Source organism: Podarcis muralis, chromosome W (genome assembly GCF_964188315.1).
Source record: "Podarcis muralis chromosome W, rPodMur119.hap1.1, whole genome shotgun sequence".
Lineage (NCBI taxonomy): Eukaryota > Metazoa > Chordata > Lepidosauria > Squamata > Lacertidae > Podarcis > Podarcis muralis.
Genome location: NC_135674.1, coordinates 17120938 through 17145796, shown reverse-complemented (window position 1 = coordinate 17145796; position 24859 = coordinate 17120938). Strand labels below are relative to the sequence as shown.

At 46.4% G+C, this 24859-nt stretch overlaps 1 pseudogene; it reads left to right on the top strand.

Moving 5' to 3' along the window:
- Window positions 1–10898: 10898 nt before the first annotated feature.
- Window positions 10899–23184, top strand: LOC144326419 (uncharacterized; annotated as a pseudogene).
- Window positions 23185–24859: the final 1675 nt, after the last annotated feature.

The window sequence follows — 24859 nt, the reverse complement described above, 5'->3', positions numbered from 1 at the left end:
GCTACTGAGCACCCTATCGGCATAGATTTGTCTATGGAATAAGCCCCCTCAAATCTAAAACCTAGCCATAGAAATTCCTCAGGGTGAATTGGCAGGAGACGGAAAGTCGACTCAATGGCGCACTTAGCCTGAACCTGCACATACGCTTTATAGCCTGATCAAAGGAGGCATACTTCACAGAACAAGGCTTCTGTGGTATTGCATCATTGACTGAGCCACCTCTAGGGTAGGATAGGTTGTGGATCATAGGATACTCTCCTGGAGCCTAAAGGTGAAATGAGTAAACCCGCTATAGGTGGCTCCCTGAAGGGGCAAGCCACCCTCCCGGCCAGAAATTTCTTTAATTTCTTTTTTGCAATAGCTGGCATTTCCCAAGCTGATTCTTTGGTTTGGGTGGGGTGGGGGGTCCCTGAGTTAGGGGGTAATGAAACGAGGATCTTGAAGCCATAAGAGAAACTCTTTCCCAGGGTACTTTGCTGCCTCTATTTTAGGGTATTTATTGAGAAGGGTTCTAAGAGGTGAGAGCTTAACAGAAGAGAACACCACAGTCAAGGGCCAAATTCATACCAGTTTGTGGCTGTTCTTTTTGGTGGGTCTGTGAGCTTTTCAAGACCGCTGGTGGAAATGCCCCCTGCTGCCCGGAAAGGCTGTTTACCTTTAAAACATGAAGACGCTGGGTGGTTACCTAGGCACTTCTCACCTTCATGCGCATACTTACAATTTGGCCCCTGGCACACACCCGTGTTGTACTCCCAGCAAACCTCATGGTGAGGGACTCGCTTAGCTTCAAATTTTCCAACTTTCCTTTTTCCACATAGGGACCCATATTCTCCATCCAGTAATTCTGGTCGCTCTGAACCCAGCAGGTGGTGGGCAGCAGGAAGCTTTTCTGAATCGTCCTCGGCATCAGAAGGCTTACTTCTTTTCCTCTTCTTGGCCAAATGCTTCTTCTTACTTAGACTTCTTTCTCCCTTGCCCATCATTGGAGACTGGTGCTGTTCTGCAGCCGCTGCCACTTCCTGTTGCCCCTGCGTCTCTTCGTCCGATGATGTTTCGGAGCCCCCTTCCGCGGTAAAGACTGAGGTTGTGAATGCTGTAGAATACTGGGAAAGTCTGGGGTATACTGAGAGGCAGAAAGGTTATAATTGTGAGCATGAGCCCTACCTCCCGAGGATCTGTCATTGGAAACCCAGGGACACGTAGACTGTAATTATGTGTGAGGATGCATAAATGGATTGCTACCTGAATGTGGAACCCTAAATAAGGAGACCAAAGTGCAAGGGAGCTCCTCATTGCTGGACGGAAGTACTCACTATTTGGGGAGAGGCCGCAGTGACCATGGGCCTGAATTGCTGGTAAAAGGTTTCAAAAGCAGAGGAAACACTGACTAGGCCTGTGGGTTGCAGCGCACAGGAGGCTACCCTGACCCATCTTGGACACAGGACCCACTGTTGAATCATTGGCTGCTCTCAGCACTGCTGCGGTTGCCGCGGAGGTGCCGGGGCGGTCCACAACGTTAGGTGGCGTATCCGGGATGCATTCTTGGGTGAGCGCCAGAGGTGGCGCTGCCACCTGGTCTGCGGGCCTATATTGCCTATAAAATGTCTAAAAAGCATTGAAAAACTGTGCCAAAGCCTGTGGGTTACTAGGCACTACGAAGGCCTGAGGCCCACACCTCAAAGCAATGTATTTAGAGGAATACTGAGTCTATAATAAACAGAAGAGAACCTTTGATAATATAAGCAGCTATGCAGCAAGCTAGAGGTAGAATTATAAATTGTAACCCAGCAATACAGCAGTGAAAAATGATAATTGACTTATGCAACAAACCTATAAGCAAAGCAAAGCTCCCAAGAGCCCTTAAGCACTATTATCAAAATCAACCAAATGAATTAAATTGCCAGATTAAATATATAGGAAAAAGGTAAAAGGCGGATCTAGACGGATCCTCGTGAATTCATATGATTTTTTCATTCAAATTAAATAAAACCACCATGATACTGTAGACCATGATGAGCCTGGATAGCTCAGTTGGTTAGACCATGGTGCTGATAACACCAAGGTTGCAGGTTCGATCCCTGTATGGACCAGCTGCATATTCCTGCATTGCAGGGGGTTGGACTAGATGATCCTCAGGGTCCCTTCCAACTCTACAGTTCTATGATTCTATGATTCTATGTCTTACTCTGTAGACAGCATCAAAAAAATCATGCATCCACTATTTCGTGGGGCTGCAGGGGCGCAAAAACGTGGTTAAAAAACACGGATCCTCATGGATCCTCATGAATTTTGCACAAGACCAGCCCAAACTCACCGTCAGATCAAACATCATAGCCAGGGGCACAGCCTGCACCACAAAAATCACGGATCCATGGCTTCCTGGCCACTCCATGGCTCAAAAACATGGTTTTGAAGCACAGATCCTCATGGATCATCACACTTTTTGCATTGGGGAACCCCAAATTCACCCTTTATTCACATATCTTGTACATAACCACAGATCTGACCACAAACATCATGGATCTACTGCTTCATGGCCCTGGCCAGATGCTACCCTGGATATATTGGCCAATTTTTAGGTGGGTGTGCTGGGATGGAGGAAACGGAGTCGGCTGAATCTCTATCCTTTAAGGATGGGCGCCCAATGGCTGGGCCAGAATAATTTCAGTTTGGTTTGCCAGCTCCCAGCTCTTCATAGGGCACAATAGTCACCTGTAGCTGCCATCAGGAATCCCGGTGTGATCCTGGATGCTTCTGTCTCTATGGAGGCATTGGTCACAAATGTAGCCAAACTGGAATTTTTGAATCTATGTCAGGTTAGGCAATCGGTACCGTACCTGTCCCTTTCCAACCTAGCCATGGCGATCCATGCAGTAGTCACCTGCATACAGTGGTACCTCGCAAGACGAATGCCTCGCAAGACGGAAAACTCGGAAGACGAAAGGGTTTTTGGTTTTTTGAGCTGCTTCGCAAGACGATTTTCCCTATGGGCTTGCTTCGCAAGATGGAAACGTCTTGCAAGTTTGTTTCCTTTTTCTTAACACCGTTAATACAGTTGCGACTTGACTTCGAGGAGCAACTCATAGCACGTGGTGTGGTAGCCTTTTTTGAGGTTTTTGAAGACTTTGGTGATTTTTGAAGCTTTTCCAAAACTTTTCCGACACCGTGCTTCGCAAGACGAAAAAAAATCGCAAGACGACAAAACTCGCGGAACGAATTAATTTCGTCTTGCGAGGCACCACTGTACTAGACTACTTTAACTTGCTGTACACCTGAGCAGGGGAGTGCAGGGTATAAATGTGATAGAGAGAGAGAGAGAGAGAGAGTGAGAGAGAGAGAGATGCAGGGCTACCCTTGAGACTGCTCCAGAAACTCCAAATGGTCTAAAATGCAGATGCATGAGTTCTTATGAGGCATCTGATCATAGCCTGCATTATAATCAAGGCTTATATTGGCTTATATTTTGATCAGGTTCCTATATGAGCTTAAATTCATAAATGTTTCTCCCGAGGCAGAAAAACCAAAGGCAGGAAACCAGCAAGCAGCTGGCAAGCAGAGGGCCCCTGGTTTATTGCGGTCATAAAAAGGCTGGGAAGCGAGGTCACTGACTCAAAGGGATATTATTGTCTTGCTTGTTTTTCTTGACGGTAGGAGTAATGATTTTATGTATGGTGCCATGTATCATTTCATGTTTTAGAAGTACAATTAGCAAGATGATTTCAAATGAAACTCTACCTCATATCATGGCTCTATACAGAGCTTTACCTCAGGAATATGATGAAGGTCAAGCTATCAAGGACACTTGGGATGAAGGTCCTTGAGCTTGAAAGGGGGGAATGAGGCATCTGATCATAGCCTGCATTATAATCAAGGCTTATATTGGCTTATATTTTGATCAGGTTCCTATATGAGCTTAAATTCATAAATGTTTCTTCCGAGGCAGAAAAACCAAAGGCAGGAAACCAGCAAGCAGCTGGCAAGCAGAGGGCCCCTGGTTTATTGCGGTCATAAAAAGGCTGGGAAGCGAGGTCACTGACCTTACAAATTACAGAATAATCAAGTTGCAAAAACACAATTAAGCTGGTAAATAGTAAGAATTATTGTGCCTCCCATTAGAGATTTGAGCCACAAATAGGGCAAATAGGAACAGCAGCTGAACTAGGAAAAGCAGCTCTCTGAAACTGCTTTGAAGCTTTAGAGAATTTAGAGAGAATTTAGCTTAGCTTTTACTAAGTTCCTTTCCTTCTAAAAAGCTATATATGTTATGTATTAAATATATTGGCTTAAATGTAATTATGCAAAGGATTTAGAAAGTAAGAAATTTAGATGTTAGATTCTTATTTCATAGAATCATAGAATCCTAGAGTTGGAATAGACCACAGGGGCCATTGAGCCCAGCCCCCTGCCAGGCAGGAAACACCATCAGAGCACTCCTGACATATGGCTCCAAAGAAGGAGATCTTTCATAACTGATGTGTAAAAAGATGAACAAGAGATCTGTTCAGATAAAAATACCCCACCATCTGTTTTAGCCACCTGCTCTATTTTAGAATTAAGGGGGCAAAGGTGATCTGGTAATTAAGGTGCCTTGTAGAGGTTAATGGCTACTTGTTTGCCAATTATAAATAGAAGGAAATATAGCTCTTTGTCTCCCATAAAAGGTAATAGGAAATGGGTGTATCTTATATGATTGGTTCTAGCAATCAGCCAATAGGAAATTCAACCAGACTGATTGGACAGAGGCAGCCAAAGGAGGAGCAAGGGGGCTGGGCTGAGGGAATATAAGTGCTGGCCATAATGGCAGGAGCCCAGGCCAGAGCTTGGTAACCATATACCACTGTGCCTCTCATTTATTTGTCTGACAAATAAATTATTATTTTAATTTCTCTATTGCTGCATTGAATATTTCATTCCAGCTAAGCGTTAACCACAAGCAGGGTGCTACACTTACTTGGACTTTGTGGAGAGCCCACATTCAGTTGGTTGTTCATCAGCTGGATTGGCTCCAGGTGGAGTATCAAATCAGGTTCAATGTTTTGGTGCTAATCTTTAAAGCCCTAAACAGTCTGTGACCTTTCTTATCTGTGGGAATTATCTTCCAATACACCCCCATGAGTGTGACGCTCATCTAACAGCAACCTACTGGTGGTCCCTGGCCCAAAACATATCCAGCTGTCCTCAACCAGAGCCAGAGCCTTTTTGGTGGAACACTTTGTCTAATGAGACCAGGGCTCAGTGCAATCTATCTCAGTTCTCTCACTTGTCATGGTGAGTGGGCTTGCACATTCCTATGACCCTTGTGAGCGAAGCCGTTGGGAATCTCGTACTCCCAGCAGGGTCACCCAAGGTGGTAAGGTCAAAGAAAATTAAATATGCTCAGAGTCCTGTAGTGATTTCATGCTCTTTATTGCAGCTTGCTTGTAAAACAGTGACTGAATTTCCCCCAAAACCTCAGGCTTTTATATACATTATTTACACAATGAGTCCCGTCTGACTGGCTGATTCTGCTTCCCTCCTGGAGCCTGATTGGTCTTTTCCTGCAAGCCAATCAGTTCTTGCATTCTAGGATCCTACTTGCCTATTGTTCTAGGATCCAAGCTTAGTACATAACAGGGAAGGAGCTAGACAAAGAATGAGCCAAGAAGTCCTCAATGGCAGAACAGGCGGGTGATAACAAGCAGTGTGTTACAACGGCTGTGAAGGCAGATGAAGGCTGCAGCAGATAGGATCCACCAGTTCGTCGTGACTACTCATGCCATCAGAACAGAGCCCTACTGCGAAGACTGTGCGTTGGTCAGTGTGCACTGATCTACACACATAAAACAAATTCACGCACAGGCGTCTTCCAAAAACCCAACACAACCCCCCCAAATCCTCCCCCCATGGCGATCACTAAATGGCTACGGGGGCAGGAATGTGAAGCCCCTAGTCATGAACCGACACATGGGCGTTCAGTCGTTCTGACTCAAGGAATGGGGCAGTTGAGCAGCTCAGCAGCTGTATCCATGACTGAGCAGCCCTTTTTAGGATCCACTATGCTCACCCCGAAAAGGGGAAGGGGCTGGAAACGGTGCCCTAAACTTAGTATGCCTCCCTTTTTCCCTGACTGGATTACCGCGCCCAGGTGGAATCTCTTTTCCCATAGTTTGAATCCATTATTCTGCATCCTAGTCTCTAGAACAGCAGAAAACAAGCTTGCTCCCTCTTCAACATGACATCCCTTCAAATATTTAAACATGGCTATCATGTCACTCCTTAATCTTCTCTTCTCTAGATTAAACAAATCCAGCTCCCTGAGTCTCTCCTCATAGGGCTTGGATTCCAGACCTTTTACATTTTGGTCACCCTCCTCTGGACATGTTCCAGCTTGACAATATCCTTCTTCAACTGGACACAGAATTTCAGGTGTGGTCTGACCAACCAGAATAGTGTGGTAGCATTCCTTCACTTGATCTAGACACTATACTCCTATTGATGCAGCCCAGAATTGCATTGGCGTTCTTAGCTGCCACATCACACTGTTGACTCATATTCAGCTTGTGGTCGACAAAGACTCCCAGATCCCTTTCACTGGTACTGTTGTCAAGCCAAGTGTCCCCCACCTGTGCATTTCATTTTTTCTATCCAGGTGTAGTACCTTACATTTCTCCCTATTGAACTGCATATTGTTGGTTTTGGCCCAGCTCTCTAGGCTATTCAGGTCATTTTGAATTCTGACCCTGTCCTCTGGTGTATTAGCAACCCCTCCCAGTTTGCAGTCATTTGCAAATTTGATTAGCGCGCCCTCTATTCCATCATCCAAATCATTTATAAAAATATTGAATAGCACCAGGCCCAGGACAGAACCTTGTGGAACCCCAATAGTCATTTTTTTCCAGGATGAAGGTGAGCCACTGATGAGCACTCTTTGGGTTCAGCCCATCAACCAATTACAAATCCACCTAACGGTAGCTTTGTCTAGCCCACATTTTACTAGTTGTTTTGCAATAATATCATGGGGGACCTTTTCAAAGGCCTTACCGAAGTCAAGGTAAGCTGGTACAAGGGAAAGCAGGATTGTAATTACAGTACCGTAAAAATTACTGATCACTTTGGATCAGCAGTCTCAACCTAACCCACTATGTGGGGAGAGCCATATGTTCCTTTGGAAGGCAAGTGGAATACAGTGTGATATACTGACAGCTGTTTTAAAAGATGTAACTGTAACTTAAAATCCAGTATCAGAAAAAAACAAAAATAGATGGTCCCTGTGTGGATAGTCATGTTTGCATGATGGGGCCACCTCCAGTGACCATGTGGCCTGATATAAGAGGGTTCTAAAATCAGTCCTGAAAGTAGACTGGTTGAGAATGACACACGCATAGCTTTTGCTCTGCCATTAACAAGGTGAGCTGAAGCAAATTCTTACCTCCCTTTGGGCTTAGCAATATTTCCTACAGCATTCTTCTTGAAGGGCATTGGAGAGTTAGGTGAGGGTCACTTTTCTGTTTTTCCATCAAGCCCCCAGACAAGAATGCTATGGCATCAGCCCCAAACACCCAGTCTCATAACAAAAAATACTCAACAGAGTTAGGGCTGAGGGTACGGGAAGTACAATCATGATCTTTCCAGTCCTCTAGAAGCTGACCCTTTTGGTCATTGTGGTCATGGAGCCAAATATCTGTTCCCAAGTTTAAAGATCTAAACAAGTAAAGAACAAGCTTGCCCTTTGCATGCAAAAGCCCTGAAATTCAGCCCATTGGGCAATGGATCATGGGGCTGGGAGGAGGGAGGTAAGGACTAGCACCTTCTCTGCCCTCCACCTCCAATTTGAGAAGCTGAATGTTTATAAAGGCACTTAGCCAATTTCTGCCACGGAAATTCTGAACAGAAACACTCTGCAGGATCAGCCCCCAAAAGAAACTGCTCTATGGTCTCTGTGTTGGGAAATGGGAACAGATCTTGCTCATCACCAACCTTCCCTCCACAAATCAGTATCACTACGAGGCTGAACTGAACAGCTTGCTCCAGAGTTTTAAGAGATACGTTTCTGTGGTGTAGTGGTTAAGAGGGGTGGACTCTAATCTGGTGAGCTGGGTTCGCTTCCCCGCTCCTCCACATGCAGCTGCTGGGTGACCTTGGGCCAGTCACACTTCTCTCTGAACTCTCTCAGCCCCACCTACCTCACAAGGTGTCTGTTGTGTGGGTGGAAGGGAAAGGAGATTTTTAGCCACTTTGAGACTTCTTCAAGTAGAGAAAAGCAGGATATAAAAACTAACTCCATAAATAAGAATTCTATGGAAAAGGACCATCCCTGCCATGATGATGAAAACTATATATTTGGATTTTGCTGTATTATACCAACCTGTGGAATATGACAGTTCGCAGTTTCAAAATCTATTTGGCCACAGTGGATTGACAGTCTGGACACACGAAAACCTCTGGAAGATCTTTTGAATCAATGCCTATGTGAAAGCAGTGGTACCAGTCCTTGCAGTTTCCTTCACAGTAAACCATAGTTAGGTCACCACTGGGCCTCCTGCACCCTTCCTTCAAGAAACATAGTGACCAGCAGCCTTCAAACAAGGAAGGTAAAATATCTGAGCAATAGGTTAGTGTATCCTTCCATCCCTCTGGGCATGGTCGAGACACAGTAATATAACTCTCGTTCAAGATTTGTCTCTTCTTGGGAGGAACAGCATCAATTTCCACTTGAAAATATTTGTCTTGTCTTTCAAAATAGTTTTTCCTACAGTACTGTATTATTTCTTTTGCAATCCAGGGTCTAATGGCAGCCATATCCTTTTGTATGAACTGTAATTGGATGTTATTGCATCAATCACAGAGTGGTTCAATCCATGTTTGGAATCTAGATAGAACATGGTCTTCCTTTTAAAAATGATTACTATCAGTATCCAGTGGACTTCTCTGTCATTTACTGGAATAATCAAAACATCTTTCTTTAGCACTCCAAATCTCAAACAGTTCTTCAGAGCTTGCACTGGCAATCTTTGACATATCTGCATGAAGTGGCAAGTATGGCAAGTGGGAAAATTGTTCCATCATGACCTACCGTATTTTTCGCTCTATAACATGCACCAGACCATAACACGCACGTAGTTTTTAGAGGAGGAAAACAAGAAAAAAATATTCTAAACAAAACAGTGGATGTATGATTTTTGTGGTTCATGCTGTGGCCACAGACATGTGATCTGACGGTGAGTTTGGGGTAGCCCAATGCAAAAATCCTGAGGATCCATGTGGATCCATGCTAAAGTCTCCCTAAAGTCGCAGGGGCGCTGGGGGAGTGAACAGGAAGCAGGAGGAGGAGAACAATCCCTCTCACACACAGACACACACACACACAGAGTATCAATCCTAAAGTCGCAGGAGAGCGCAGGGGCGCTGGGAGTGGGAAGCAAGAGAAAGAGAACGATCCCCCCCCTCTCTCTCACACACACACAGTATCAATCCTAAAGTCGCAGGAGAGCGCAGGGGCGCTGGGAGAGTGAAGGGGAAGCAAGAGGAGAACGATGCCTCACACACACACACACACACACACACACACACACACACACACACACACAGAGTATCAATCCTAAAGTCGCAGGAGAGCGCAGGGGCGCTGGGAGAGTGAAGGGGAAGCAAGAGGAGAACGATGCCTCACACACACACAGACACACACACACACAGAGTATCAATCCTAAAGTCGCAGGGGCGCTGGAAGTAGCAGGGGTGCTGGGAGAGTGAAGGGGAAGCAAGAGAAGGAGAACGATGCCTCACACACAGAGAGACACACAGAGTATCACTCCTAAAGTCGCAGGAGAGCGCTGGGGCGCTGTGAGAGTGAACAGGAAGGAGGAGGAGGAGAACGATAGCTCAAGCACACACACACACACACACACACACACAGCCCCTACAGTGGCTGATCCAAAATCGGACAGCAAAAAACTGCAGGCAGGGACACGGGGTTGTTTTAAAGCAACCAGCCCCGATCTGCTTCTCTCCCTCCTCCCGGCTAGGCTGGCTGAAAAGCTTTGCTGCTACTTAGCAGCTCAGTGGAGAAGAGAGAGGGACATAGAGCACGGGGTTGTTTTAAAGCAACCAACCCCGCTCTGCTTCTCTCCCTCCTGCCCGGCTCGGCTCGCTGACAGGAGCCGCTTACACCCGCTTTGCAGTTTCAAAGAGAGCCACGGACTGCTCACAACTGCAGCGGATTCCCCTGCCATCTGTAGGCATTCGCTCCATAACACGCACAGACATTTCCCCTTACTTTCCAGGAGGAAAAAACTGCGTGTTATAGAGCGAAAAATACGGTAGCTCTTTGGCCATGATCACCCTGGAGGCAAGAAAGGCATCTATTATGCGATCATTTATCCAGTTTGATCCTTCCAGTGTGTTTATGTCATAGTCATACACACAGATGTTGCCAACTGAACCCACAAGTCCCATAGTTTGTAGACTGAGTGTGGGGAAGGTACAGTTGTGCCATGGGGGAACTGATGTACAAATAAGTGATTTGTCCAAACACTTCTCACTTTGTGTTGAGAATATGGGGCTGCTATCAAAAGAATCAATATTGGTCACTGTTAAATCCTCTTTCCCACTTTTTGGAGTGGAGGTCATCTGAGGCTGAGTGCTTTCCAGGTGTCTCTTAGATAGTTGGTGATCTTAAGGAGTCAAACCCCTCAGCAGCCTGCACTGAGTCAGCTGCTGGAGCTACTGTTATCTTTTCCTGCAGTCTGGGGAACTTTCTTCCTGATCTACTCTTCTGTCTTTTATTTCACTTCAGCTGTGTGAGCTGCAACTGGCAAGGCTTCCCTGGTTCTGGTGGCATGCCGATAGATTTTGTGGCAGCTATAATATGGTAACAAGTCCTGGCTGATGGGTGCGCACACAATGTCCTGTACGGACTGTGCATGCATGGCAGCCCGTATGGACGCCGTGCGTGTGGCAGCCCGTATGGTCGCCAGGAGAGCGGCTGCCCATACAGCCTGTACGACCGCCGTGAGAGGGGCTGCCTGTATGGACGCTATGCGAGCAGCAGCCTGTACAGTCACCGCGAGAGCAGCTGCCCATATGGCCCATATGGTCGCTGCAAGAGGGGCTGCCTGTACAGTTGCCGCAAGAGCGGCAGCCCACACGGACGCCGCACAAGCGGCAGCCAGTACAGTGACCGTACTGTCACTCTCCCCCCAGCATGGCACCCTGGGGCACCATCACCCCGCTGCCCCTTCATATGCCCCTGCAGTCAATCAAATGTACTATGAACAATCTGAAGTCATGCTGGGCACAATTCACCACTAATCCTGTTCTTTTTCTAAAAACACGTGGTGGACTCCAGGAAAGCTGTCAGCAGGCACCATGATGCCCATGGGCACCACGTTGGAAACCCCCTATTTCAAAGTTTGCACTGACAAAATCTGTTGGCAAGAAAACTTGCAGTTAAACCTCCATTTATAATTACCACCCTCGCAAAGCAACCAACTTTTGTCCCAGAACCATTTGTAGCTGAATTGACGCAAGACAGGTGATTGTTTTTCATGGTTACTTTGGTGGTCTCCATCTAGTTGGTTTGATAATTTACATTCACAGGTAAGATCATCACAATCTCTGCCTTGGATATTCTTGAGGTTAGCAGCGTCAAAAATTTCCAGGTGCTCTTCTTCACAGTGGAAGCTCCGACCTTCAAAACTGACAGGAGCCGCTTACACCCGCTTTGCAGTTTCAAAGAGAGCCACGGACTGCTCACAACTGCAGCGGATTCCCCTGCCATCTGTAGGCATTCGCTCCATAACACGCACAGACATTTCCCCTTACTTTCCAGGAGGAAAAAACTGCGTGTTATAGAGCGAAAAATACGGTAGCTCTTTGGCCATGATCACCCTGGAGGCAAGAAAGGCATCTATTATGCGATCATTTATCCAGTTTGATCCTTCCAGTGTGTTTATGTCATAGTCATACACACAGATGTTGCCAACTGAACCCACAAGTCCCATAGTTTGTAGACTGAGTGTGGGGAAGGTACAGTTGTGCCATGGGGGAACTGATGTACAAATAAGTGATTTGTCCAAACACTTCTCACTTTGTGTTGAGAATATGGGGCTGCTATCAAAAGAATCAATATTGGTCACTGTTAAATCCTCTTTCCCACTTTTTGGAGTGGAGGTCATCTGAGGCTGAGTGCTTTCCAGGTGTCTCTTAGATAGTTGGTGATCTTAAGGAGTCAAACCCCTCAGCAGCCTGCACTGAGTCAGCTGCTGGAGCTACTGTTATCTTTTCCTGCAGTCTGGGGAACTTTCTTCCTGATCTACTCTTCTGTCTTTTATTTCACTTCAGCTGTGTGAGCTGCAACTGGCAAGGCTTCCCTGGTTCTGGTGGCATGCCGATAGATTTTGTGGCAGCTATAATATGGTAACAAGTCCTGGCTGATGGGTGCGCACACAATGTCCTGTACGGACTGTGCATGCATGGCAGCCCGTATGGACGCCGTGCATGTGGCAGCCCGTATGGTCGCCAGGAGAGCGGCTGCCCATACAGCCTGTACGACCGCCGTGAGAGGGGCTGCCTGTATGGACGCTATGCGAGCAGCAGCCTGTACAGTCACCGCGAGAGCAGCTGCCCATATGGCCCATATGGTCGCTGCAAGAGGGGCTGCCTGTACAGTTGCCGCAAGAGCGGCAGCCCACACGGACGCCGCACAAGCGGCAGCCAGTACAGTGACCGTACTGTCACTCTCCCCCCAGCATGGCACCCTGGGGCACCATCACCCCGCTGCCCCTTCATATGCCCCTGCAGTCAATCAAATGTACTATGAACAATCTGAAGTCATGCTGGGCACAATTCACCACTAATCCTGTTCTTTTTCTAAAAACACGTGGTGGACTCCAGGAAAGCTGTCAGCAGGCACCATGATGCCCATGGGCACCACGTTGGAAACCCCCTATTTCAAAGTTTGCACTGACAAAATCTGTTGGCAAGAAAACTTGCAGTTAAACCTCCATTTATAATTACCACCCTCGCAAAGCAACCAACTTTTGTCCCAGAACCATTTGTAGCTGAATTGACGCAAGACAGGTGATTGTTTTTCATGGTTACTTTGGTGGTCTCCATCTAGTTGGTTTGATAATTTACATTCACAGGTAAGATCATCACAATCTCTGCCTTGGATATTCTTGAGGTTAGCAGCGTCAAAAATTTCCAGGTGCTCTTCTTCACAGTGGAAGCTATGAATATGAATGTCATTTTAATTCAATGTTCTTGCTAATGCAGAACCATTTCAGATAGCGTTTGTATTTCGGTCATTCCATGGACATTGGTGTGATCTTACAATATAATTTGGTGGAGTCCATTTAACAATCATGCCGATCCATAAGGATTAAAGTATTTAATATAGTGTTTCTTCCTTGGCTGTGCTCTGTGGTTTTTGTGGTTCATTCTGTGGTCATATACATCATGTGTGATTTGATAGTGATTTCAGGGTGACCAAACATAAAAAACCTAAGGATCCATGGGGATCTGTGCTTCATGAGAATCTTTTTACAGCATGGCAGTGCCCCAAAGTGATCTGGCCATGAGCAGCATAGGTGGTCGGGTAATGAATATGGGGCGACCCAGAAAACTGTGGAGCCGTAAATTTTAAAAATATATATATATTCAATTTTATAAGGATAGGGAAGTACAGAAAGGGAAAAGGGGGAGGGGATAGATAGATAGATTAGAAATTTAAAAGACCTATAAAGATTATCAAATCCTACAAAGTATTACTACTACTACTACTACTACTACTAATATATTTGTACCCTGCCCATCTGGCTGGGTTTCCCCAGCCACTCTGGGTGGCTTCCAAAAAAAATGAAATAAAAATACATTAAAAAGTCACACATTAAAAACGTCCCTAAACAGGGCTGCCGTCAGATGTCTTCTAAATGTCAGGTAGTTGTTTATCTCTTTGACATCTAATGGGAGGACATTCCACAGGGCGGGCGCCACTATGAAGAAGGCCCTCTGCCTGGTTCCTTGTCGCTTTGCTTCTCACAGTGAGGGAACCACCAAAAGGCCCTTGGTGCTGGACATCAGTGTCTGGGCAGAACAATGGGCGTGGAGATGCTCCAAAAAGCATGAGGATCCATGAGGATCCGTGCTTCAAAACCATGTTTTTGGGCTATGGAGTTGCCAGGAAGCCGTGGATCTCAGTTTTTTGTGGTCCGGGCTGTGCCCCTGGCCATGATGTGTGATTTGACGGTGAATTTGGGCTGATCTAGTGCAAAAAGCGTTAGGATCCGTGCAGATCCGACCTTCAAAACCACGTTTTTGGGCCGTGCCATTGCCAGAGGACCGTGGATCCGAGTTTTCTGTGGTGCAGGCTGTGCCCCTGGACATGATGTGTTATTTGACAGTGAATTTGGGGTGGCCCAATGCAAAAGGCGTTAGGATCCGTGAGGATCTGACTTTCAAAACCACGTTTTTGGGCCACGGTATGGCCAGGAAGCCGTGGATCCGTGTTTTTTGTGGTGGATGCTGTGCCCCTGGCCATGATGTTTGATCTGATGGTGACTTTGGGCTGATCTAGTGCAAAAATAATGAGGATCCATGAGGATCCGTGCTTCGAAACCACGTTTTTGGTCCATGGCGTTGCCAGATAACCGTGGATCCGAGTTTTTTGTTGTGTAGGCTGTGCCCCTGGACATGATGTGTGATATGACAGTGAATTTGGGGTGGCCCAATGCCAAAAGCGCTAGGATCCGTGCGGATCCGACATTCAAAACCACGTTTTTGGGCCATGCCGTTGCCAGATGACCGTGGATCTGAGTTTTCTGTGGTGCAGGCTGTGCCCCTGGACATGTTGTGTGATTTGACAGTGAATTTAGGGTAGCTCAATGCAAAAAGCGTGAGGATCCATGAGGATCCGTGCTTCAAAACCACATTTTCGGGCCATGGATTTACCAGGAAGTCATGGATCCATGATTTTTGTGGTGCAGGCTGTGCCCCTGGACATGATGTGTGATTTGACAGTGAGTTTGGGGTGGTCCAATGCAAAAAGCATGAAGATCCACGAGGATCCGTGGTTCGGAACCACGTTTTTGGGCCACGGTATGGCCAGGAAGCCGTGGATCCATGATTTTTGTGGTGGATGCTGTGCCCCTGGCCATGATTTTTGATCTGATGGTGACTTTGGGCTGGTCTTGTGCAAAAATCATGAGGATCCATGATGATCCATACTTCAGTACCACGTTTTTGGGCCACGGTATGGCCAGGAAGCCATGGATCCGTGATTTTTGTGGTGGATGCTGTGCCCCTGGCCATGATGTTTGATCTGATGGTGACTTTGGGCTGGTCTTGTGCAAAAATCATGAGGATCCATGGTTCGGAACCACGTTTTTGGGCCACGGTATGGCCAGGAAGCCGTGGATCCATGATTTTTGTGGTGCAGGCTGTGCCCCTGGACATGATGTGTAATTTGACAGTGAGTTTGGGTTGGCCCAATGCAAAAAGCGTGAGGATCCATGAGGATCCGTGCTTCAAAACCACGTTTTTGGGCCATGGCGTTGCCAGGAATCAGTGGATCCGATTTTTTTGTGGTGCAGGATGTGCCCCTGGACATGATGTGTGATTTGACAGTGAGTTTGGGTTGGCCCAATGCAAAAAGCGTGAGGATCCATGAGGATCCGTGCTTCAAAACCACATTTTCGGGCCATGGATTTACCAGGAAGTCATGGATCCATGATTTTTGTGGTGCAGGCTGTGCCCCTGGACATGATGTGTGATTTGACAGTGAGTTTGGGGTGGTCCAATGCAAAAAGCGTGAAGATCCACGAGGATCCGTGGTTCGGAACCACGTTTTTGGGCCACGGTATGGCCAGGAAGCCGTGGATCCATGATTTTTGTGGTGGATGCTGTGCCCCTGGCCATGATGTTTGATCTGATGGTGACTTTGGGCTGGTCTTGTGCAAAAATCATGAGGATCCATGGTTTGGAACCACGTTTTTGGGCCACGGTATGGCCAGGAAGCCGTGGATCCATGATTTTTGTGGTGGATGCTGTGCCCCTGGCCATGATGTTTGATCTGATGGTGACTTTGGGTTGGTCTTGTGCAAAAATCATGAGGTTCCATGCTTCAAAACCACGTTTTGGGGCCACGGTATGGCCAGGAAGCCATGGATTCGTGATTTTTGTGGTGGATTCTGTGCCCCTGGCCATGATGTTTGATCTGATGGTGACTTTGGGCTGGTCTTGTGCAAAATTCATGAGGATCCATGAGGATCCATGCTTCGGTACCACGTTTTTGGGCCACGGTATGGCCAGGCAGGCGTGGATCCGAGTTTTTTGTGGTGTAGGCTGTGCCCCTGGCTATGATATGTGATTTGACAGTGGGTTTGGGTTGGCCCAATGCAAAAAGCGTGAGGATCCATGAGGATCCGTGCTTCAAAACCACGTTTTTGGGCCACGGTATGGCCAGGAAGCCGTGGATACGTGATTTTTGTGGTGGATGCTGTGCCCCTGGCCATGATGATTGATCTGATGGTGACTTTGGGCTGGTCTTGTGCAAAAATCATGAGGATCCATGAGGATCCGTGGTTCAGAACCACGTTTTTGGGCCACGGTATGGCCAGGAAGCCGTGGATCCATGATTTTTGTGGTGGATGCTGTGCCCCTGGCCATGATGTTTGATCTGATAGTGACTTTGGACTGGTCTTGTGCAAAAATCATGAGGATCCATGCTTCGGAACCAAGTTTTTGGGCCACGGTATGGCCAGGCAGGCGTGGATCCGAGTTTTTTGTGGTGTAGGCTGTGCCCCTGGCTATGATTTGTGATTTGACAGTGAGTTTGGGTTGGCCCAATGCAAAAAGCATGAGGATCCATGAGGATCCGTGCTTTAAAACCACGTTTTTGGGCCATGGTATGGCCAGGAAGCCGTGGATCCGTGATTTTTGTGGTGCAGGCTGTGCCCCTGGACATGATGTGTAATTTGACGGTGAGTTTGGGCTGATCTAGTGCAAAAATAATGAGGATTCATGAGGATCCGTGTTTTTTAACCATGTTTTTGCACAATTGCGGCCCCACGAAATAATGGATGCGTGATTTTTTTAGTTCTGCCTACAGACTAAGATGTGGTCTACAGTATCATGGTGTTTTTATTTTGTTTCAATATAAAAATCATATGAATTCATGAGGATCCGTGCCTCAGATCCATGTTTTTTTGATTGTTGTTAGCCGCCCTGAGCCCAGCTTCGGCTGGGGAGGGCGGGATATAAATAAAATTTATTATTATTATTTATTATTATGTTTTTGTGGTGCTGCAGCGTGGCAAAGTGTTGGATCCACGTTTTTTATATTCCAGTTTGTAGGCGTGACTTCTAGGTGTGATTTGACACTGCATTTGTTGGAGTTATTTTTTAAAAAGTGGAGGATCCATGAGGATCCGTGTAGATCCGCCTTTTACCCAGACCCAATATATACTTACAACTAACAGATGAAATACCAGAAAGAGATGAACGTAGAAGAGGCATGAGCTATTTACTTTAGATTCCCTATAAGCCTGTATGCAAAGATTATTTTGCAGGCGAAGAAGCCCTTTAATAAATCAAATGATATAAAACCCGGATCTCTTTTTCCTTATAACTATGAATTGACTATACCAAATTATAAAACTTAATGCCTAGTCAGAGAGTAAATGACACAGCTCCTCAGAGCACCGCAAGCTGAATGAAATAATTTGAATTCCAATATACTGTGCACTAATGCTTCAATTTAATTTAAATGCGTTTCGTATATTCCCAGAATGAAATTCTCAAGAGTGTAAGTATAAACAAAAGCAGTCAAATTAATTAGAGGATATCAGTTCTAAGATCAGCCTAGCCAGAGGCGCTGTAGCCAGCTCTATACAAGCTTATGCACCAAGAGAAGGGGCTCCCTGCAGCCCCTTGTGCGCTCTTATTTAAGCTAGGCTCTTTTAATAATTGCGCTATCATCCTTTGTTTACCGTATATTGCTTATGTTTATTTCCTTTGTTTATATTGCTTTTGAATTTAAAACCAACGAGAAAGTGAGGGGCACTTGAAAAGGAGATAGCTCCCACGTGGTTTTGCCTCTCCTAAAATGGCTGCCGCCGCAAGGCCACGTGGGCAATCAAAATGGCGGCCGTGATGCGTTCCCGTTGCCTAGCGACAATGAACACGTGTGAAAACACTTAACACTAGCCCTTTAACACTGAAAAATTCCGCAGCCTCAAGAGCAAAACCTGCAGGCATTCCCCACGTAACCCTTATGAACGTTAATTATTCCCCTGGTTTTCTCGCCAGTTAAGCTTAAAAGGGAGGGTTTGTAAAATTACTTCCCACGTGGAATGCCTATAGTAAAATGGTGGCCGCCCGGAAGAGCACGTGGGCGGATGAAATGGCGGCCGGGGCGTGCTGGTTGCCCGGCAACGGCGCAGCTGCTTCCGAGGCTTTCCAAGTCTAAACTTCTGCGCGAAATTAAAACAGCCTGTAGAGGAAGCGATGCTCTGCGGAAGCCACTCGCCCCCTCAAGAATGCTGCTGAAATGATTATTTAACAAGAAATTCTGCCCCTCACCCCGGCAAGAAAATGAAACACAACCGGCACAAAACGCAGCCCGCTCTCCTCCCACAGCTGCCGTTCCACCTAATTGCACCACGCTCCCCTGCACAAACCCCTAGCTAAAACCTGAAGCCCCAACAGCAAAACCTGATTGGATGGGTGCGCTGCGTCCTCCGGCCGTGGAAATAACGAAGAAGAGCCAAACGTTCTTCCTTGAGCTCCTTGCAGAACAGGCAGTCAGCAGCCGAGGGCAAGCAACGGATCACCAGAAAAAGCTCCACAAAGCTGAATAAATTCCTCTGAAGGAGGCATGCAGCAGCAGGCAGGGCAAGCTCCTGAGGGCAGGGAACTTGCACCGAAACACACAGAGCTCCCTGTAAAACTGTAGACGTGAAAGAGATGCTGGAAGGAAAGCACACAAACACACACACAGTGATTTTAGCTCAATTACAGCTCCGGTGTTAAACTGCAGCAGCTGGAATGGAGCGCAAAGGGGGAAACCCCCAGAAGGAGAAAAGCCCCAAATTGGTTTCAGCTCCAAAACTAGAGATAACAACTCCTGAACATCAAGCAGTTTAGAAATCAAGCAACACCAGCAGCGAATGCTGGAAATTCTCTGTAAAAGAAAGGGAGCTTTTTCTGTGAAGCTACAGCATATTCCACGAGGTGCCCTGCAGCTCAAGAACAAAGGCAACAAAGAAGCAAGGCAGGAAAGCTCCAGGAACGCAGATAAGATCTCCAACAAACAGAAACAGCTGATATGTGGGGGAAAACGTGGGGGCTAGCTGGCGAAAAGAGGGCGAGCCCCCTCTGCGTCGGCCCTAAATAGGGCAGGTCACACACACACACCCCGCCAGCCGATTGGCTGGCTGGGGGGGCAGACACAGCTGGGATTCCCCTGCTCTCGTGGGGGCTGAAACCAGCCCCCGCTCACGTGGGGGGTGGGCGTGAAGCCCGCAACCCCACCTCCTGGGCAGGCCGGAAGTGGCTTTCGTGGTACATTGTTAATTCAGGTACCTGGCGAATGGCCAATCAAGGATACATTGTCTTTGGCAGCATTTTCCTTCTGCTGGGCCTCCAGCATAACCTTTTGTTTTTCAAAGTGTTAGTTAAAGGACATTTCCCAGAGAGCGATTTTCTTTGATGCCATTTGATTGCAGTGTGGGGGCTGCCTATTGTTCCATCCCTATATGCTTGTGAGTTATTTAGCTGTGTCTATCTGCTTGACCCTTTGCTTGGTGGCAAATAAATAAATTTATAGGCAAATACAAACCAAACAGTCAAGTGAAGAATAATTATTTCATATCATCATTAGTATGGTAGACAATTGATAGCATCATCAATTAATTCTACTTACAGTGGTAATTAATTGAACAAATAATACTGGAATAGATTGTAATAAATAACAATAATAATAAATAATAGAATAATAACAACAACAAATAAATAAATAAATAAAAATGAATAGATAAATAATAGAATAAAAATACTACTAATAATAAATAAAATAAGTGGATTAAAAAAATTAAATTATAATAATAAATAAATAATGATAAATATACATTAATAATAATAAAAGAGGATAAGTGGAATGACATCACATACCAAGATTAAATTGATTAATTAATTAAACAAATCTATGGATAAATATATAAATAAACAAATAAAATAATATAATAAAATAACATTCACTAATAATAAATAATTTACATATATTTCGGAACCCTCAGTTGGTTAGAGTGTGGTGACAATAACGCCAAGGTTGCAGATTTGATCCCTGTATGGAACAATTACATATTCCTGCTTTGCAAGGGGTTGGACTAAATGACCCTCGGGGTCCCACACAATTCTAGAGAGCTTGGATAGCTCAACTGGTTAGAGCATGGTGCCGATAATGCCAAGGTTGCTGGTTTGATCCCTGTATCGGACCCCGGTATATTACTGCATTGCAGGGGATTGAATGAGATATTATAATATGAAGTAGGAAGCATCTTTTTTAAAAAAAATAATAAAAATTAAAATAAATGAATAAATAATAATAATAAATAGTAATATATATAGAGAGAGTAATAAATAACACACGCACGCACATACTAATGGGATAAATAATTACACATTTAATTGAATGCTTGGGAAATCATTGTTTATTATAAGTAAAACAATCGTTAATTAGTATATTCGTTTCAGAATCCATAACACGTCCCTGTACAACCGCTTGTAAGCGGTAGCACGTGTTTGTGGCAGTAGCTTTAGCATGTTATCCATGGCGCCTAAGAGGAAGCGCTCTGCAACGGAATCAGCTCACACCTCAGGCTGCATGGGTGCCAATAGCCGTACTTCATCGCGGGTGCCACATGGACGGGATAATAACCCCAAACCTATTTCACACTGCCTAAATGCATTTAGATCGTTCATTGATGATTATGAGCAGCGTTTTTTCTGATCAATCCCCTAACCCCATGCCTTCCGCTGCTACCCCTGATATGATGCCAGATACCCAGGTGGTCCCGGAGAGCCCACCTCTCACCCAGGTTGATGACCTCCCAGGCACCTCTGCCGCCCTCTTCAACGATTCTCAGTTCTCAGGTGCAGGCCCAAGCTCTTGGACAGTAACTGCGGCAGTGCAAACTAGGTCTCGTGCTCACTCGGCATCATCTGGTCCTCAGAACCGCATTGGGTCGCCTGCGAGGAGGCCGCCGGCCTGTGTCAATAACCCTGTTGCGTCCAGTTCTTCCAGTCCTTCGCAGAATAAGCAGCCCAGGGTCCAGCTTCCAGAATCGGGCACCTCGTCGGCCGGTGAGGAGGAACAGCAGCTGGAGGGGGAGCTTCAGACAGCTGAGGGGGACAAACCGTCAGGCAAAAGACGCACCAAGAAGAAGCACGTGTGTAAGAAGAGCAAGTTGAAAACGGGCAACACGGATGAAGAGTCAGAACAGCCTATGTGCCTTCTGGGGGGCCGCCACCATTAGCTATGATAAAAGGTCTGAAGGAAGGTTTCCAGGATCCCGCTAGCACGCTGGGATCAATTTGAAAAGGGCATCTGGTCTGTGGCGGTCATCCCGTATGTTGAGAAGAAGCCATTAGATTCTTATCGCATGGGTAAGCCGGACTTAAGAAGGGAGCCAAAGCGCAAGGTGTGTTGGGAATTCAATAAGGGGTCATGCCAAAGGCAGTCTTGTAAGTATCCGCACGAGTGCGAGAGGTGTGCAGGGGTACACCCAGCCACAGCGTGTTACAAAGAGAAGCAGCCCTTTCAGGGAGGTCGGGGGTTCCACCATTCTAGCTCCAGAGGAGCCCCCGCAGCAGGGAACAGACAATAGGGACCCTCCGGGTCTAGCATTTTCACTGATCCAGCTCCCTCCTCTCCGCAACCTCTTGTCTAGCTATCCAGACGAAAGTGCAGCATCCTTTCTTTGGAAGGGTGTTGTCAGAGGGTTTCAGAATACCAGTAACCGACTCTTTAATTGCAAAGGATTTCCCCTAACCAGATGTCAGTAAGGGAAAGGCTTGAGGTTGCAGAAAAAGAAAATAGCTAAGGAAGTGGCCACAGGGAGGGTGGCTGGTCCATTCGTACACCCCCCTATCCGAAACCTGCACATCTTGCCCCTTGGTATTGTACCCAAAAAGACCCATGGTGAGTTCAGATTAATCCACAACCTTTCTTACCCTAAGGGTCTCGCTTTCAGATGTCTCGCTTCCGGTTGCTAGCACCTGGAGCTCAACTGTTGCCCGAACCCTTTCCAGAGCACCTGTGGAACCTTGGAGACGCAAAGTGATTAAGGGAGTATTAGCGTCGGTCGCACCCTCCACCCTTAGATCTTACAAAAAAGCGTGGTGTGATTTCATGGGCTTCAGGTCAGGGATATTGGGGCTTTCGCCTAGCGTGCCACCCACCACAGATGACGTTCTACAATACCTTTCCCATCTTGATGATTTGGGACGGGCCCCCAAAACTTTAAAGATACACGTAGCCGCCATCAGCTTCTTTGCTAAAGCCATGTTTTCCTCTGACCTGTGCAGTGACTTCCTGATCCGCAGAGCTATTGAGGGTTGGGGCAGGCAACAACCCCCCTAGAGCTGTAAGCCAATTTCTTACGGGCTGCTATCTCAGATACGCACAAAGCTTAGGTCAATCTGCTGGGCCAAGTTCGAGGCCCGCCTCTTTTCCGCAGCATATGCGATCGCCTTCTTTGGCGCCTTGAGGGTCGGTGAAGTGGTAGCCGAGGTTAACGCAAGTGGGAGGAAGTGCAGTTGACCGAAGCTAGCATGACTGTGCGGGTACGTCAATCCAAAATGGACCAGGCAGGTAGGGGTTCCCTCGTAAAACTTACAGCTTCAGTGCATGCCTGGTCAAGGACACTAGACGGTACCTTTACCTCAGACCGCACAGCCCGGGTCCGCTCCTGGTTCACGAGGATGGGTCACCTTTGTTGAGACACCAATTCACAAGGGCACTCCGCAAAGCTATTGATGCCTGTGGTTTATCTTCCCAGGATTATGCGGCACACTCATTCAGGATTGGCGCCGCCACAACAGCTGCACGCTTGGGCCTGCCAGCGGATAAGATTAAGGAAATGGGCCGGTGGAAATCCGACGCTTATAAAGGTTACATTCGTTAGAATGCGCTCTGCTCCATTACCTCTACTTACCCGTATTTTTCTTTCCTATATTCTCAGCCATTCTCAGAAGTGTCTGGATTTGTGGCCATGGTATAGTCCATTGGGCCCGCGTATGGTCGGTTACCTGTGGCCTCACCCCTAACCTTGGATTGCCACCTGGAGTGCGAGTTTTCTGGTTTTCGAGACGAGGCATGCGTTGGGAAGAGCTTATGCCATTGCGGAGAGGGAGAGTTGCCGCGTTTGGCCCTCCTGACATCCTTATCCTTCAATTAGGGGGAAATGACCTTGTTAGCAGAAGAAGTGTGGACTTGTTGTGGCACATAAAAAGAGATTTGGATGAGATTGCTGCCTTGTGTCCCAGAACAACGGTGTTCTGGTCCTCCTTCCTGAAGAGAATTGTGTGACGCGGTGCGCAGAACTGTATGGCCATTGAAAAATCCAGGAAACTCTTAAATCGTGCAATAGCCCGTTGGGTGCGCTTTATGTATGGCCGAGTCATCTCTCATGACTGTATCCGGATTGGCGACCAAGCCTTGTACCGGAATGATGGGGTTCATCTTTCAGACCAAGGGAATGACATTTGGTTAACTAGCATCATCATCAGCATCAGGGATTGGTTGCAGCTGTGAGGGTATTGGCGGCGAGCCCCTTTTGGGCTCGGGTGGCGGTTAGGCATTGGAATAATGTGTTGTGGTGTCGAAGGGCTAGGTGTGGCCATCGCCTATGCCTTCAATTTTTGGGTATTCCGTTAAAGGAATCTGGCGGTCGTGTATTCTGTCCGATGCCTGCTTGGCGGGAGGCCATGGCACGACCCTCAGTGACATCAGGGGAGAGCCTATAGTTGGATTAGCATCAACAGGCTCTGGTGAATAAACCCCCCTTGTTTCAGACTCACCCCTCTCTGAGGGGGTGGAGTCAGCTGACGTAATCCAATGCCTAAGCCAATACCTTTTCACTTGCTGTAATCAATAAAGTTGTGGCCTTTTCTTGCCCATTAACCTTATATCACGTGTCCTTGTGTTTCATTCCACTGCACGGGGTACGGGTCCTCGAACCACAAATTACAATTCTTAGTCATTGTGAAAAAAGTCTTAGGTAGTTTCCCTTCTTTCTTTGTTCCTTCTCTTAATCTATCCATTTCCAGTGAAACCACTCCATTCATATCTCCCATTATTATAATTTTCTCATCCATGTATTCAAACAGTCTTTCTTCCAGAGCTTTATAGAAATCAGTCTTATTTCCATTAGGTGCATAGATCCCGACAATTATTAAATTTTCGCCTTGCCATTTGATCTGGACTGCTATGATTCTTCCTTCTTCATCTTTAAATATTTGTTGGGATTCAATTTTGTTTTTAATGTATAAAACAACCCCCCTTTTTTTCTCTTTGTCCGAAGATATAAATTCATTTCCAAGTCTTTTATTGATCAAAATTTTCCTGTTTCCTTGCCACGTGGGTTTCTTGTAGGCATATAATGTCCAAATTTTTCTTTTTAAAGAATTGTTCAATTTTATTTCGTTTCTTCTTATCATTCATCCCATTAATATTCCAATTCCATACTTTCAACGCCATCTTGAATTCCAATTAAATAAATTTAGTTTAGTTTCTTTATGACCTAACTGCCTCTTCTTCTTCTTCTTCTTCTTCTTCAGACTTCTTTCCTTTGTCTTCTTCTTCTTCCCCCGATTCTGAAGATCC